This window comes from Grampus griseus (assembly GCF_964374135.1).
Source record: "Grampus griseus genome assembly, chromosome: 18".
NCBI lineage: Eukaryota > Metazoa > Chordata > Mammalia > Artiodactyla > Delphinidae > Grampus > Grampus griseus.
Genome location: NC_139012.1, coordinates 18,516,748 through 18,525,974, shown reverse-complemented (window position 1 = coordinate 18,525,974; position 9,227 = coordinate 18,516,748). Strand labels below are relative to the sequence as shown.

The 9,227-nt window shown below is 38.5% G+C and overlaps 1 long non-coding RNA gene across 2 annotated transcripts in view; it reads right to left on the bottom strand.

Annotated features, from left to right (window-relative positions):
* Positions 1 to 2,785: 2,785 nt before the first annotated feature.
* The window catches only part of LOC309835999, a 47,271-nt gene continuing 40,829 nt past the window's right edge, over positions 2,786 to 9,227 (bottom strand). For both annotated transcript variants that reach the window (XR_014298074.1, XR_014298077.1), the window contains 2 exons: positions 7,052 to 7,109; positions 2,786 to 3,147 (listed from right to left, as the gene is read on the bottom strand). This is a non-coding gene — a long non-coding RNA (uncharacterized lncRNA). The remainder of the gene's footprint in view (positions 3,148 to 7,051; positions 7,110 to 9,227) is intronic.

The following is a 9,227-nucleotide window of genomic DNA, read 5'->3' as shown; positions in this document are numbered from 1 at the left end:
TGAGATTGGCCAGGTGGCTCTGAAAATTTTCCTCATGGCATCATCTTCTTCCTCCTTAAGTTTTCTCATCTCAGAAAATGGTATCACAAACTACCCAACTGCAAGCCAAAAACCTTAGAGTTGTTCTTGATTCCTTTCTCATTTCTCCTCATGTCAAGCAGTCTTACCAACTCTACTTCCAAAACATGCCCTTTTGGAGCATATATGTTATAGGGCCTATAACATCCACTCTCTCCATCTCCACAGCTACTACCTGAAGCCAAATCTCTTCATGTCTGCTCTGACAAAATAGCCTCTTAATCCATCTTCTATTTCTACTCTTAAATCCCCACATAGCTACTCTCCATACAGCGGGCAGAGTGATCTTTAAATTCCAAATCAGATATCTCGTTCACCTGCTTAAAAACCTCCAAACTCTTACCATGACCAGCGAGGCTCTCCATGACCCAGATCCCATCCGCCACTCTCCCTTCACTTACTGTGCTTTTCTTACCTTCATCGGTTTCTTCCTGTTTTCAAATAAGCAAGTTTCCTTCTTCTTTAGAGTCTTTTGCATTTTCTGCTTCCTTGCAGATGCAGCTGGGAACACTGATTTCCCAGACCTGTGCCTCGCTGGCTCCTTCTTCCTTACTTAATGACCTTAGATGTCAATTCCTCATCCAGGACTTCCCTGGCTCCCAATTCAAAGTAGATCTAACCTCGTCACTCAACATATGACTCTTGTTGATTTTCTTCAAAGTACCTACCATTATTTGAAGTTATCTTGGTGAATTGTTTGTTTACTTACTTACTGAGCTGTCTCTACCTTCTGGAATGCAAGCTCCATTCGGGCGAGTACTGTTTACCATTGTATCTACACTGCCCAGACCCTTGCCTGGCATATAGCATTTAATGAGCAGAAGCTCATTAAATATATTTCAAGTGAATGAATGAAAGCTAAGCAATTAATTATTTAACATATTCATCCTATTATTGCAGTCAAATTACTAGTGTTCCTGATTCACCTAGGCTGTGCTCACACATTTGAAGTAAACTACGCACATTTTGGGGAAAACTATGCACATTTTGGAGAATGGTGGTATGACCAGAGCATTGGAATATGTTTAGTTAGCTTGATATCTTGGCTGCCTAAATCACTACTATATTTCTGTAATTTGTGTTATAGTTAATAAGTGCTTTCTATGAGCCATGGTAGCTATAGGCATATATATACACGTGTGTGTGTGTGTGTGTGTATTATGCTTCCATCAACTCTGAGAAATTTAAGTAACTTGTCCAACATCTCATATCTAAAATCCAGTGGCACTGGGGTTGATTCCCAGATTCCTCAGGGCACAAACCTGAGGAAATGAATGTAATCACTCAATTTATAATGAGATGAATTTAACCTTCTTTTAAAGATTCAAATGTCATTGTGAGAATATTGCTATTCTATAGCACAATGAAAGAAATAATGGTTATTTGAGTCCTGTGGGTTTTTAAAAATATGAAGATAGAAGAGTTTACTGTGTCTTTATGTCGGAAGGATTATCTTCTCTGTGGAAAACCTGAGTTCAGGGCCTCCAGGTTTATTCCCTGATATGCTTATAGAAGATATAAATAAATTAGGAAAACCCTCTCACGAAAATAACTGGGTTTGCAAGGCTATCATTTTAAGTAAGGAAACCAAACTCTGTCTTCCCCTATATCCTTGACCTGAAGGGAAACATGTTTTCAGTAAGAAATTTAAATGTTGGTTTAATATTTATAAGAATATTAACCCTGTGTTATAGTGAAGAATATCCAGATTATTTATCAGGACAAAATCATTTTCATGTAATTCAATTAAAACTATAAGACGATATATTGCAATAAAATTGGGATAGGCAAGTCTCCTGAACAGACCAACAGGGTGACCAAGCTGAAGCTTCCAGCTGTCCCATGGGCTAGTTATGTGCCTATTTTAAGACTATCCTGCTACTTTAGCTAAATAGCATTTTTCTTTGGCTTATTTTCTCATTTCTTTATTATGTTGCATAAAAGTGTAATTGCCTCAAAAATGACATTCACACACAAAATTTAGAATTTTAAATCAAAAAAGTTGTCTTAAGGTTTTATTTTCAGTTCTTCTTGTCAACACTTCTCATTAATGCTGACCATATTTAGTGAAACTTCCTTTATGTGTGTAATGACCCTTTCAGCTATAACTATCCCTGTTAATATTAACAGCTAAAGTTTGAAGTGTGATTATAAATGACTTTTTTTCACATGCCAAAAATCTTTTATTTTTTGAAGTGTCAGATCCTTCTTTAATTGCTGGCTCCACACAATGGCTAGAAACATCCTCAAAAGCAATTTTTAAAAAGCCATTTCAAAAACCATTATCTAAAGTAATTTTAAAATAAAGTGTTTTAAAATTATAAATACTCTAATACATTCTAAGTATAAAAAATTTAGGACTGCAAAATAGTTATTTTGAAATTGAAACATTGGAGTGTCTTTTTTCAGATTTCTTTAAGGAATCTCATAATGGCAAAAAAAAAAAAAAAAGAGGTTAATTTCCTGAAAGATACAAAAGAAAGAAATCTAAACAATCCATATGTAAGTCTCATGGCCACATATAAATGATTGCACCCATGGTCAAAATGTTACCAAACTGGTCAACCAGACCTAGGCTGGGGTCATAGCCAGGGCTGAGACCCTGGAGATTCCTCTTCTGATCAGATTCCTGCACCAAAACCAATAGCAAAACCAATGCTGAGACTGGAACAGCACAAGCTTTATTCAATGATCAAGGAACGGAGAAGTGGGAGCCTAGTTCACAAACTAACTTCTTAACCCAATTTGGGTGGAGACACCAAATATATAGGAGGGTCCAGGTAAAAAGGGAGGGAATTGGAAAGAGCAGAAGGAATATTCATGAGTTATCCAAGAACAGGGGTGTGGTTTGAACCCGGAACTGATGCAACTCTCCTTTTCCGCAATTGTCTGGGCTTTTCCGGTTGTTGTCATGGCAATCATCAGCTGGTGGGCATGTCATTTAGCTAATACTTTACAAGGAGTGTATAATGAGGCTCAAGGTCTGCTGGAAGTTAAATTCTCCACCATCTTGGGCCTAGTTTGTCCTAACCGGTTCTTGTTTTTTCTCTTTGCAGCTTCCTCCTGAAACTGAGATAAGAGTAATTGGTTTCTATTAGAGGGAGGGGCAGGGGTATGATTCTGGGGCAACAGCCTTGTTAACAATAACCACAGAGAAAAAAATTTTGTATTTGAAAATTTTATACATACAGTGCCATCATGCGCTTTCCAACGTGATTTTTCAGTAACTTAATTTTCCTAGATCTCTGTTTCACTATTTCTCAATCTCCCTCAAGGCCACCGCACGTTGGAGGAAAACCTGTCTTTGCTAGAGGTGCAGTTTATAACTGACACGGAATAGGCAGGTCAGCCTGAGTGGGGCTTATATTGAGTTCTAGCTTATTGACTCAGAGAGAAGGGCTGGAATTTAACCAGCACCTCCCAAAACGAGACTATGTCTTTTACCAGCACATCAGCAAACAGGCTGATTGAGAAGCCTCGAATCCTCAAGTTCCTCCATAGGGAGGGTACTATTGACATTCCTCACTGCATGTAATCCTCCCAATAACCCTGTCTTTTAGGTTCTACTATGGTTCTCATGTTACATATAGAAGATACTGAGGCGCAGCCAGTGAGGCTTGGGCAAGGCTTTGACTAAAAGCCTCTTTGGTTGCAGGTTATTCTACTGCTTATACTTCCTTTCCAAACACTGGAGAACTGAAAGATTTATAGACAAGTAAAGAGGGCCAGGGCAATGATTCTCAGTTGGTTTATGGATAAATAATGGAATACATATATTCCATTATTTGTATGTATAGAAAGAGAGAGAGAGAGAGAGAGAAAATATACCAGTGGTTTTGGTAGAAAATACCAAATTTTAAGAATATAAAAAATGTAAATATAAAGACTAAAAAACCAGAACGATTAATGCAATGACTGCTTATTCAGAGAAGAGGATTTTTTTTTCTGGTAAGTTTTCATACATGAAATCCCTTCTCTATAAGCATTTAGATCAAACTTCATTCACATTAAGAGAAATTAATTGCTTTCCATTTCAATTTATTTTCATTTAAAGCCAGCCAGTTTTTTCCCTAATATTACAGACTCATGCTTCACAGGCACTATTAACTAAAAAAAAAAAAAAAAAAAAAAGTTTCAGTTCATGACAAGGAGGGAATGAAAGGCTTAAGAGCTTGAATTCGACCCTCAGATTGCCTGGATTCAACTCAACTGTACCTCAGTTTTCTCTCCTGTAAAATGGAAATTATGAGGATTAAATGAGAAGATACAAAAAAAAGCACAAGATATCTGATAAACATTAAATTATAGCTCTTACATCTATTTTGATGTTATTTTACATGCAGAAGTGATCATTGGAATGTCTTAGATAATAAAATGGCTTCAATTGTCAACAATTCATACTAGAAATGCATAGATTATTGAATCAATTCTGTAGTGAATACAGGGCTGATTGCCAGTTTCCCTAAATTTTCAAATAATGAGATTCCCTTAAAGGTGAGTGATATTCCATAGGTACAAACGCCCCAGGCCTCCTGATCTTAAAACTACACTCCAAGCCACTCATGAATCACTTCATTTTGGCATTTGGAAAACTCAAGTCAGCATAACACAGCCTTACAATGTCCCTAATGTGACCCCATAAAAGATTTACTTGTAAACAGACAACAGAATCATGACAAGCATTTTCCTTTATCTGCATCAGGAAGCATGGCTATTTTGAAAGCCTGAGAAGATTAATAGGCTTTATAGCTCAAGTATTTTCCCTCCAAAATTCCTGGTTTCATGCGGGCTAGATTAAGGATGATACGGTTGAACAATTAATGCCCAGGATTCCAAGAGTAAAACTGTATTGCCCCAAGCAGCAGCCTCAAAGCACAGCTAGCAATTAGCCATTCAGAGCAAAGGGCTGTTTGACTGTTTATTTATAACTCCTGGCTGTCCATTGCCTGCAGGGGCCCATGTCTGCTGCCAGTGGGGCATATCAAGGAATGAGGATGTGGTGGATTCCATTCCTGGGACCTGTGGAATCCGGGTGGAGCTTGGCATCGCTGCTGTTGCTCAGCTGGTCTTGCTTCATGTGCAGCTGGAACTCTGTCATGTAATGATGGAGACTTTCACTTACAGTTAAGGTATGCTGACATCTGCATGTGTTCAGCGTGCTGCGTGATTCACGCAGACCTGAGCAAAGTTGGGTTTGTTCTTAGTTAAGTCAGTAATAAAGGAGCTACTTTAGGTGCCTATAGGAATTTCAGAGATCATAGGTATGGTGGTATAATATCTACACAATAGATATCTATAAAATATCTACATAATACCTATATAAGATCGTATATACCAGAGCAGGGAAAAATTCAGCAGATAAAATTCATGTTGTTAACTGGTTGACCTTAAAATAGAGCGAGTATCTTGGAATATCCAGGTGAGTCCCATGTAATCACAAGATTCCTTGAAAGTTGAAGAGGGAGGGAGGAGAGGTGGTCAGAGTGATGTGAGGTGAAAAGGACTGGACACGTCTTCACTGGAGGGAGGGACCACCAGCCGAGGGCTGTAGGCAGGTTCTAGAAGCTGGGAAAGGATAGGCAGTGGATTCTCCCCTAAAGCCTCCAGAAGGAACACAGCCCTGCCAGTTGACCCCTTCCTTGTAGCCCGTGAGACCCAGGTCAGACTTCTGCCTGGTAGAACTGATAAAGAATACGTGTGTGTTGTTTTAAGCCACTGTTTGTGCTAATTTGTAACAGCAGCAAAAGGAAACCAATACACTTTCTCTGTGGCCCCAGAGAACTCCCCGTTCTGCCTCTTTTTGTTTCCAGGGTACTCCTCTTTCCTGGTTCCACATCTCTTACTGTTCCTTCGCAATTTCTTGTTAGCTTCTCTTGAATATCTCTAAAAATTGGTTCTTCCCCAGGTTACGCAGCTAGTTGTCTTTTCTTGCTCTACAGGAATCAAAAATTTGCTGAACATGGCCCAGATTCAGCTTGCAGCTATGTTTTCATTGGCCTACACGGTGTTTTTACACAAACCAAATTGAAATGCACTTAGGTAAGACATGTGTCCTCTGGTTTTCCATAATTCACCCAACTCCATACTGTATTACTTGGCCTACTTCCCTGGCTTACACTGTTTGCTTTGTCCTTTAAGGTTTTGAGTTGAAGATCCCTCTCCTAAAACATAAATGGGTAATGAGATGTTAAGATGTTATATTAAAAAGAATTCTTGGGACTTCCCTGGCGGCCCAGTGGTTAAGACCTCACCTTCCAATGCAGGGGCTGTGGGTTCGATCCCTGGCCAGGGAGCTAAGATGCCACATACCTTGTGGCCACAGAAACAGAAAACAGAAGTAGTATTGTAACAAATTCAATAAAGACTTAAAAAAAAAAAAAGGTCCACATCAGGAGAAAAAAAAAAAAAGAATTCTTGAGTCAAACAGGTTTAGGAAATACCAAAATAGACAAAGGTAGGTTGTTATATGTCAGGAGTTGACAGCCTTGATTATGCTAGCTATCATATATCTATATAATATAGGATATAGCTGCATACAGCAGGGCTGCACATAGCACATAGCGTCTCCCCAACTTATGTCCCCATGGAACCTTAGCTAGGGGAGCATCTTACAGGTAGGGTGCTCCAAGTATACACACGGAGATGTGTTGTTCAGCACACTCTTTTCATTACTGCAGTCATCACCTGTATCTTAATGATTTCCCAAAGCTATAAAATAATAAATCGGACACCTACAAAGCATGTACATACTGCATGTCACATACCGTTCTAAGCACTTCCACACATATACGCTGATTCATGACCCTGAATGATAATAAGCACTGTTCTTATCCCAATTTTACAGGTAAAGAAACTAAGACCTGGGGAACTTACCATGTACTCAACGTCACACAACTAGAAAGTTACAAAGCTGGAATTTGAACCCACCTTGTTCCCGAGTCTGTGCACTGAACCACCTACATCTAGCACTTACCCTCTCTTGAACTGGAGGTGTGGGTCCAGTATAAGAAAGTACTGTGTACCAGGAGTAGCTGAAAATATAACAAGCCATTTCAGATAAGATTAAATTCATTGCCTCAGAAAGAGGTTGGAGGACTTCTTCAGTGGGAATTTTCTGGGAGGTGCTAGTATTGAAGACATCTAATCTAACCATAAGATCTTTCTAAATATGAGATTCTAAAAGGGTAAGAGAATCTATGCTGACTGAAAAGGCAATATAAGCAAAGGTAAGGAATGTTGTCCAGAGCAGACCAGCCTGGCTGTTACGAAAAATTCACGGAGGATGGCTGCCGAGTAGCGCTTCAAAGATAGACAGGAATCAGATTGCAGGAGGCTTTGAGCGTCAGCAAAAGAGGGATTCGATCTCAGTCCTTAACTGACGGGGAGTGCTGAAAAGTACTGCATGAGGAAAGTGATAAAGTTTTAAATATATATATACATAGTGATATGAAGGAAATTAAGACAGTCGTCTTGATCTCCTGAGGGATGACTAGGGTCAGTCCTCTTTTGCATCTTCTCTTCCTCCCTGCCCCACTAGGTGGCACCAGAACCCAAAATCAGGCCACTAGAAAAGGCTGTCTCTGTTCTTAGCCGTTCTTGGAGGATGACTTTGTATAAAGATATTTGATGCGATTTGAACATATCAAAAAATGTTTTTATTGCCAATTCCTAATTTGTCTCTTCATTCACCCTGGGGTATTTTTCCAGTAGTTAACAATTTTCAGCTTAACTAACTGTAACGTTCTGAAGAAGAGCTTCTGGGGACCCTGCCAGTTTAGAGTACTGGTATAGACCAATGAAGTAATGCATCCAGCAGAAATTGCTAACAGCCAGCTGGAAGCTGATACGGTGGAAATTATTCGACTCTTTATGCAATAAGGGGGAACTCTTTTAATTCACAAGGCAGGATTTTCAGGTGGCTTGTTGAATTACCTCCTAGACACTGAACTCTACTTAGAGTATGGAAGGAGGTGAAAACCCGAGCTAACTAATTACCTAATTCTTCAGGAAAGAAATCTGAGAGCCCAGCACATTGTCCCTCCTTCCTTTCTGAATGCCTCTTCTAGGTACCAACTATTTTACGCAGAAGAGGGCTCCTCCTTTACGTGTTTCTTAATTGAAGCTTTTTTTTCCTCAGTGCCACAGTTCTGTTCTTATTGTGCCTTTTTAAAAGATGGGAGGGCTTTCAATTTGTTGGAAAGTTAGTGTGCTCACAAATTTACATAGAAAGCAATCATTTCTGGTCACATGTAAATATGTATGTAGTGACAAAAGTACCCATAAATCAAGGTTCCTATTTTAAACATCTAAGACCAGTTCACATGGTTCAAACAATCAACAGGCAAATGGCATATTGCTCAAATCACAGGTAAGTGGGCACATGGAATTTTTCCCTAAATCCTTCAAACTGAAATTTGAGGAGGAAATGCAAAGTTAGTGTTCGTGTCACAAAGGAGGTATTGTTTAAAGATAAACAGGCTTTTGTCTAAATACCATGGTCTCAGTTTTTCCCTGATTTTAAGGAAAAAGAAAAAAAATGTATGTACTCTACTTAATTTTGTTTCTTTGAAATTTTTACACTTCCATTTTTCTAAACCTGTCTTTTCTAAAATGGGCAGTAGAAGAGAGAGGCTAAACTAGATGATAGACTTATGGACTTGGATAAATAATTAATGGCCTGGAGTAATTAGCTGGAAGATGTTTAATCATTAATCTGTCTGAGTCATCACAAGCATTTGCGCCTACCCACAAAGTATTGCACTAATTATGTGTATATATATTTTGTCAAGATGGAAATAAATATATGATGAGAATCAGCACTTTGAAAAATTAAAATATGAAACAAGTCTGTTTGGTCTACTCTTTGTTTGTTAAAGATAAATGAAATTTCACTTTTCCTTATTTTACCTAATAAGAAAAAAGTGGTAGAAATTCCACCTGCATTTCTGAGCAAGAAGTAAAACTCTTTGGTTAGGGAGGCAAAATAATTGGCTAATTTTGTCTTTCTTTAGGGACTTTTTCCAGGAAAAAAAAAAAAAAATGCCAAACCCAAAACACCTCATTATTAAAGTATCTGGTGAACAATTAGGGTTCTTTCAGAGGACTTAACGGAAGAAAAATGTCCTTTAACATAATGCTGTTTTGCAATT